The sequence below is a fragment of the Bos indicus genome, chromosome 4, assembly GCF_029378745.1.
Source record: "Bos indicus isolate NIAB-ARS_2022 breed Sahiwal x Tharparkar chromosome 4, NIAB-ARS_B.indTharparkar_mat_pri_1.0, whole genome shotgun sequence".
Lineage (NCBI taxonomy): Eukaryota > Metazoa > Chordata > Mammalia > Artiodactyla > Bovidae > Bos > Bos indicus.
The window spans coordinates 77,144,968-77,153,799 of NC_091763.1; the positions used below are offsets into that span (position 1 = coordinate 77,144,968).

Here is an 8,832-nt window from a genome sequence, read left to right on the forward strand (position 1 = left end):
ACTATGAAGGCCAAGAGAAAGCGGCACAACACTTTTCAAGTGCTGAAAGAAAATAACTGTTAATCCAGAGCCCTATAGCCAGCAAAAACATCCTTCAGGAAAAAGGGGGGAAATAAAGATCTTAGATGAAGAAAAACTAAAACAATTTATGGACAGAAGATTTATCTTAAATGAATGGCTAAATGAAATCCTGTAAACAGAAAGTAAATGATAAAAGGAAAACTTGTAACATCATGAAGAAAGAAAGAACAAAAACAAAATATAGGTAAACATAATTTCCTTTCCTCTGCTGCTGCTGCTAAGTCGCTTCAGTCGTGTCCAACTCTGCGACCCCATAGATGGCAGCCCACCAGGCTCCCCCGTCCCTGGGATTCTCCAGGCAAGAACACTGGAGTGGGTTTCCCTTCCTCTAGAATCTTGTAAATGATGTGTAATGGATGAAGCAAAAATTACGACACACCTGATATGGTTCTAATGCTGTGTCTGTAGAAGAATTATTTAAGACAATTTTAAGTGGAGTAGGATAAAGTGATGTAAACAGAGATATGGTTTCCATATTTCACTCAAAATGATAAAATGATGACACTAGTAGACTGTGATAAATTATGTACACACAATGCAATACCTAAAAATCCACTAAAAAAGCTACACAGATACACTAAAAAAATACTACATGTAATTAAAAGTGGAATTTAAAAATGTGTTCAAGTTAAAAAAAGAAAAATGTGTTCAAGTAATCCACAAGGGGGCAAGAAAAAGAAAGCAGAGGAACAAAAAACAAAAAAGAAAATAAAGAATAAAATAGCAGATGTAACTCCTAACATATCAATTATTACACTAAATGTAAATGATCTAAATATACCAGTTAGAGACAGGCAGAATGGATAAAACAACAGGATCTGATAATATAAGAAATTTCAAATATAACAATACAGGAAGCTTGGAAGTGTAAGGATGAAACATTATGTATCATACAAACATTAAGCAAATGAAAGCAGGAGTTTATTTCATCATCTAATACTACTACTATTATCAGACAAAATAGACATCAGAGCAAAGAAAATTACCAGAGATACTAATGACAAAAGATTAATCTACCAAGAAAATACAGCAATCTTAAATCTTAAAATATAGCAATCTTAAATCTATGTCATACCAAACAACATAACTGCAAAATATGTGAATCAAACTAATAAAAGTGAGTGGAGAAAAAAACAAATTTAAATTATAGTTGGAAACTTCAACTCCTCTTTCAACAAGAGACAGAAAAGCTAGATATGAGGTCAGCAAGGAAACCAAGAAACTCAAAAGTACAAACTACAACAACTTATCCAGTTTGAAATAGCTACTCAAGAAATTTCATGTGTAATTTAAAAGCTCCTGAGAAAACAGACTCTAGGAAATTTCCTGGCACTCCAGTGGTCAGGACTCTTTACTTCCACTGCTGGGGGCATGGGTTTAATCCCTGGTTGGAAACTTAGATCCACATGTGGCAATGCCAAAAACAAAACAAACAAAAAACAATGCAATCTACCATACTGACAGGCTTGAAAAGAAAAACTGCATGCTCATATCAATAGATGCAGATAAGGCACTTGACAAAATTCAACCACCAGGATAAAAACTCTCAGAAAACTAGGAATAAAAGGGAACTTTAACTTGATAGTAAGCCTCCACAAAAGCCTACAGCTAATACATACTACTTAATTGTGAAAGAGTGACTGCATCTTTTTAAAACTGGGAGCAATGTAAGGATGTCTACTTTCATCCCTACTATTCAATATACTACTGAGAACTGTAGCCAGTGCAATAAGCCAAAAAAAGGAATTAAAAGGCATACAGATCAGAAAATAAGAAATAAAACTACTACTATTTGCAGATCACATAATTGATTATCTATGTATAAAACTTTAAGGAACCTACAAAAACATTTATAGAATAAGTGAATTTGCAAGGTCATAGGATACAAGATAAATATATAAAAACCAACTGTATCTCTACAAACTATCAAAGGACATATGAAAAAGAATTTTTAAAAAGGAAACTGTAAGTCTAACAAAACGTGTACAAGGCTTGGATGCTAAAAACTACAAAATACCAATGAACAAAATAAAAAAACCTAAATAAATGAGAGACATACCTTGTTGGTGGACTGGAAGATTATCTCCAAATTGTTACACAACTCTAGCACAATTCCTATCAAAATCTCAGTTAGAATTTCTGTAGATAGAGGTAAGATTACTCTAAAATTTATAGGCAAAGGCAAAGGAATTAGATTAGCTGAGACAATAGTAGTGGGAAGAACCGATTTACTTAATTTCAAAATTATGTAACTTCAATAATCATATTGTATGGTACTGATGGTGAGACAGACAAAAAGACTGATGAAACACAACAGAGGACTCTAAAACAGACCCGCACAAGCACAACCAAGTGATATCTGGCAAAAATGTAAAAGCAATTCAATGGAGGAAGAACAGTCTTCTCAACAAATGCTGCTAGTTGGATATTTATAGTGGAAGGAAAAAGAGAGAAAGAATAAACGGAAAAGAAAAGAAAGAAATCACTCAAGCTAGAATTCACACCTTATATAGAAATCAACTTGAAGTTGATTATAAATTTAAATGTACAACACAGAACTATAAAGCTTATAGAGAAATATGTAACAGAAACAAGAGCGAGGTGGTCTTTAACTTGCTACTAAAAGCACAACCCAGAAAAAACAAAGTTCATAAACAGGACTTGACCAAAATTAAAAAAGTTTTTGCTCTCCAAAAGATCCCATTAAGAAGATGAAGACAAGCTACAGACAGGAGAAAATATCTGCAAACCACATATCCAACAAAGGACTAGAATGCTTAAGAAATTCTCAAAATGAAACATTAAAAACTGCAAATGATCCAATTACAAAATGGGCAAAAGATATTAATAGGTATTTCATGGAAGAGGCAAATAAACACATTCAGTATCACTAGCCATCAGGGAAATGCAAATTAAAACCACAATCACTACGCATCTATTAGAATGGCTAAAAATTTTTTAATGGTATTAAATGCTACCAAGAATATGGAGTAAGTGGGTCACAAACACATTATTGGTGGGAATGTACAAGAAAAGTCTGTCTACTTTTAAAAAAACTAAACATGAAACCACCCTATGACCTAGTGATTACACTCCTGGGAATTTTTCTCAGAGAAATGAAAACTTCTGTTCACATAAAAACCTGTATATATATATATATCCTATGTAAGAGTGCAATGTGGGGCTGTTCAACACAAACATAATAATGTACTTTTGTGAATGAGAGCTGGCATGTCAAATGCATTCTCTAGAAAAATAACTGGTGTAATATTAAGATTTGTTTTCTAAAGTTGATACTGTCAGTTATTTTTGTGAACAGCCTGATGTTTGGGACCTTTTTTTCTCAAAATAAAAAAGTCCTTATTAAACCAAGAATTCGAAGGAAAAAGAAACCCCAAAAACCTGTATATAAATGTTTACAACAGCTTAACAGTCAAAGAATGGAAACCACCCAGATGTCCTTCAATGACTGGAGACTTAAATCAACTGTGGTACACCAATAGCCTCGTACATCAATAGCATCAAAAGCATAAAAATGAACAAAACTACTGATATAGGCAACCACCTGCATGCATTTTCAGAGAATCATGCTTAGCGAAAAAAGCCAACCCTAAAAGGTTACATACTGTACGATTCTCCTTATGTAACATTCCTGACATGTCAAAACTATAGAAATGGAAAACAGATTAGTGGTTGCCAGGAGCTGAGGAACTGCAGGCAGGATGGAAGTGGGTACAGCCATAACAAGATAACAGGAGGGACCCTTGGCATGACGGAAAGGTTCTCTATCTTGACTGTCAATACCTGGTTGTGATATAGTTCTGAAGTTTTTGTAAAAATGTTATTTGAGAAAATGGGTAAAGGGACAGTGGGATCTCTCTGCACTTTTGTTATAATTGCATATAATTGATTTGCATGTACAATTTCTCAAAATTACAAAATTCTAGAATAAATTTCTCAGTAATTGTACAATTATTCCAAAGTAAAACTATCTAAAAATTTTAAAGAAGATGGTACAGTACTTTTCTCAAATGGGGCAGTAAGGAGTAAGGCTAATTAAAAGCAGATCTGATATACATAGATATATATGCAAGATACACATATAGCATGGTAAATATTGCACTTTTAATAAGCTGTGTGTTCAAATTCAAATGAAATCAACAGAAATTAATGTATTTCTGAAATTAAAGTTAGTCTTTAAAAGTAACTAAATTTTGGTGATGGCTGCTTACTATGAATACACTACAAACTAGTGAATTGTATACTTGAAAGAATGAACAGTATGGTACATGAATTATATCTCAATAAAGCTGTTTAAGGAAAAAAAAAGGTACTTGAAATGTGGAAAATGCTCTTCAAAATTTTATCAGGATACTCTAATCTTTCTTCAACTTTCAAAATCAACTAATTTGCAAAGCTAGAATAAGTACTATACATTTTCAGACCGTGAGGATCTTGCACAAAAAAACTGCAGTTTGACTACTGCACCTCTTGTTACAGTGCAAGCAAGACTTCATCCAGGCCATTTATCCTTTTAAAGCTGCTCAGAGCCCAAACCTGGGAGTCAGCCTCTACTTCCTGCTTCAAAGTACAGGTAAAACAAAGCAGAGAAACCCCAGGACAAAAGAGAGTTCACACCTCAGGTCTGAGTCACCTCTCCTCTGTCATGGGTGAAGGGCAGAGAGAGCAAGTTCTTGTCTATACTCAGTGTCTCGCCACCAGTTTTCTACCAAGCTTCGTTACACAACTTACACTGACTCAGGTAGCCTTGCGAAAGGAAAAGGGTACACTAGTGTGTTCCTCGAGGAAACGCGCTTCATCTCAACATGAACTACCATATCCCTGGAAGAAAGAAGCGTACTGACTACAGTAGGGTACTGCAAGCTAGTCTGCCCATTAAGGGTGTTGCCCCCAAAGAGTTCACAGGGAGGATGGGTACTCTGGGTACTAAGCATGGAGGGATCCTGAGTATTTGGGCACTGAGCGCGCATGCAGCAGAGAAACCTGTCCATTAAGAGTGTCACCCTGAAGAGCACAGAGAATAGAAACGATGAGTGCTGAGTACAGTAAAGGTACTGAGGATAGTGGAGGTACTAAGTGCTGGAGGGTAATTCACTCAGGGTTCACCCCCGAAGAGCGCAGGGAGGATGGGTATGGGGGTACTGAATACACAGGATACTGTGGGCTAAGCCGCTCCTCAAGGGCGTCACCCCAAGGAACACAGGAAGGATGAGTACGACAGAGGAGTACTGCAAGACAGAGGGGTACTGCACAGTAATCTGTTCCTCAAAGGGTCGTCCCAGGGGCGAAGGGTCAGTCCGGACAGAAGCCGACCAGCGTCTTCGCGCTCTGGGAAAAACGAATGCCCACAATTCACAGCTGGTTCTTCAAGGGCGCGCCACCCTTCCAGCCGTCCAGGCTGGGAGAGGACACAGCCTGACGACTCCCACGTGACGCCTCCTCGACCTTGGGGGTCACCCCTGCCGCTGCGCCCGTTCCCTCACATCCGCCGCGCAGCCCACCCCTCTGCCCATCACAGCCAATGGCTTGCCGCTCCGCGCCCCGCGCGACCTCTGCGCTCGCCCGCACCCGCCAATCTCCGCCCGCCAGGAGGCGCCCCCTGCACCATTGGCTGCCACGTCCGTCTGTCAGGCTCCGTCCCACCCACCTCCCCCCGTCAGCCCCGCTCCAGCCAGCTCCACTCCCTGTCACCGGGGCGGCGGCGACAACGAGGGTGCGGCGGCCTTACCCCATGCCAAGACCCTCGCCGCCTGCCTGACCGGCGCGGAGCCTCCCAAATCCGGCGGGACCCAGCCGCCGCGCAAGCCTACCTGTCTCCGGCTCAGCTCCACCCGAATGAGGCGCCGACACCCCACTCCGGGGCACCAAACTCTCGGCCCCGCCTCAGCGTGTGGCGTCAGCACGCCGCCCCGCCCTAAGACGAGAGGGGCCGCCCCAACCTCGTGAGCGGAGTCTTGACGTCACAGAGTCGCGCCCACAACTCCGGTGGCTCGGCCTTGGGGCGGTAGTGTTAGCTCCGGGGTTGTAGCTTGCTTTTGGCACGTCGGGTCCTGACCGGCTTGCGTGACAGTTCTGAAAGGGGTCTGCATGTTGCTAAGTACTGTCTCCTGCAGTAAGCTGTCCGGAGTCCTTTGATGGAGAACTGACCTGGTATGTGATGTCAGAAACAAACCTTGGTCGGCAGTGCGCGCTTGAGGCGCCGCAGGCAGTGACCCACGGAGTGAGAACCAGGAAGTCCTAACCCTGACACTAGGTTTTCCCAAAGTAGGCAACGGGCTCGCGGGAGTCTTCACTTGGTACATGGATGGTTTATTATGCCATTTCATCGAATACCAAGTGGTCATCCGCTTTTAGATGTTATTTTACTTACTGCTGAGAAAGGGAAAGAACAAAAACACTTTTACTAGGACACCTCAATCGTAGATAGAGCACTATTTTCAAAATGTGGAGGACAAAAATCTCAATTTTGTTGAGATATGGTAAGTTGTAAGCAATCACATACAGAGAAAGTCCTTTCAGTTCTTCAGTCTTTATTAGCAAGGGAAAAGCCTCATTTAATGCTAAAGTGTCTTTAATTCCATTTTTTCTTCTTTCCCTTTTCTGACCAAGATAAAACAGGCTCACAACTTTTGGTGGACAATAATATACGTAGAAGTTACTTGGTCTTCCTGATTTGTGATAGGTTATCTTTGAGATATACGGCAAGTAATAGGTTTTCTGATTTACTGTAATGCTAAAATTTTTCTTTTGTAATAAAAATGTCCATTTTAAAACTATAGTAACTAGATACTAGTATGGAAAGGTGGCATCCAAATGACTGACAGGAGGGAAAGGCTTTTCCACACTGTCTTGAATTGTTCCTCCGTGTTTATTCCCCACAATTTAAAGGCAAGGACTGTGTCATGTGGCATAGCCGGGGATACTGGGGTGACAAAGGGCAGTCATCTGGTCATAGGGATCTGACCTTGAAAGCTCCATAGAGGACACAGGTGTCTGAATCTGGGCCGAAATTCAGACAGATTTTGCCACCTGCTGGCAAGTATGATACAGACTTGTAGCAAAATTTCTTCAGTGAAGTAAGTGAAAGTCGCTCAGTCCTGTCTGACTCTTTGGGACCCCATGGACTATACAATCCATGGAATTCTCCAGGCCAGAATACTGGCGTGGGTAGCCTTTCCCTTCTCCAGGGGATCTTCCCAACCCAGGGATCAAACCCAGGTCTACGGCATTGCACGCTGATTCTTTACCAGCTGAGCCACCAGGGAAGCCCACATTTCTAAAAGAGAAAGGCAAAGTAGAGGTGGGCTTTTTTTTTTTTCTTTTGTTTTTTAAGTAGGGAGTAAGGGGCTTCCCTGAGGCTCATTAGTAAAGAATGAGCTTATTGCTCCTGCAGTTCAGGAGCCTCTGGTTCTATCCCTGGGTCAGAAAGATCCGCTGGAGGAGGAAATGGTAACCCATTCTGGTATTCTTGCCTGAAAAATCCCATAGACAGAGAAGCCTGGTGGGCTGCATTCCAGAGGGTTGCAAAGAGATGGATACAACTGAGTGACTGAACACACACACACACACACATCAGTGCGTGTGAGAACAAAGTTAGGCTGATACGTGTTCTGAGGATTTGAAGACTAGGAGAAAGTGAAGGAACCAAGGAACAAACCAGTATTTTTTTTTCTTTCTCTTTTTATTGTGGTAAAATATAAGAAAAAATTTGTCTTTTTAAAGTACAATTTAGTGGCATTAATCACTTTACAATGTTGTGCAACCATAACCACTATCTATTTTACCATTCCAAAGAGAAATTCACAGGAAGCTGAGCGTGGTGCTCTGTGACAGCCTAGATGGGTGGGATCTGGGTGGGGAGTGGGGGGAGGTCCAAGAGGGAGAGAACATAGGTACGCATACAGCTGATCCATGTCATTGTATGGCAGAAACTAACACAACATTGTAAAGCAATTATGCTCCAATTAAAAAATAATAATAAAAGGAGAAATTCTGTAACCGTTTAACAATAACTTCCCACCCCCTCCCTTCTTCCTTCTGAGTAGCTTCTATTATACTTTGTCTCTATAAACTTGATAACTCCATCTACCTCGTATACAGTATCATATGAGGTACTGTATATATCTCATACAGATAGTATTTGTCCTTTTATGTCTTGCTTATTTCACTTAGCATGTTTTCAATGTTCAGCCATACTATAGCATGAATCAAAATTTCTTTCCTTTTCATGGCAGAGTAATATTCTGTCTTATGGATATACTCTGCCTTGTCTATCCATTCATCAGTTGATGGACATTTGCTTTGTTTCTACCTTTCTGCTTTTGTGAATAGTGCTACTGTTACTGAACTAAACTTGGGTCTACTTGCGTGACTGGCAGCAAGACCAATCTACTGACACCAGTTTGTGGTGAAAGAAAATACAGTGTTTATTGCAAGGCCAAGCAAGGAAAAAAGGCAGCTTGTGCTCAAAAGATCAGAACTCCTCAATGGCTTTCAAGAAAGGTTTTGTTTGTTTTTTAAATTTTTATTCTTTATTTTTGGCTGTACCATGTGGCTTGCAGGATCCTAGTTCCCTGACTAGGGATTGAACCCATGACCCCAGTAATGAAAGTACAGAGTCCTGATCACTGGGCTGCCAGAGAATTCCCAGGGAAGTGTTTTGAAAGGCAACTTTAGGGGAGAGGGTCACAGGGTGCCTGGAGGACATTCTTCTGATTGGTTGGTGAAGTA

The 8,832-nt window shown here is 40.5% G+C and overlaps 1 protein-coding gene across 4 annotated transcripts in view; it reads right to left on the reverse strand.

The window, feature by feature from the left end:
• OGDH (oxoglutarate dehydrogenase) overlaps positions 1–6,068 on the reverse strand; it is a 66,751-nt gene extending 60,683 nt beyond the window's left edge. For all 4 annotated transcript variants that reach the window (XM_019958927.2, XM_019958926.2, XM_019958928.2 and 1 more), the window contains exon 1: positions 5,913–6,068. The gene's annotated coding sequence lies outside the window, so the exon portion shown is untranslated. The remainder of the gene's footprint in view (positions 1–5,912) is intronic.
• Between the last annotated feature and the right edge of the window lie 2,764 nt (positions 6,069–8,832).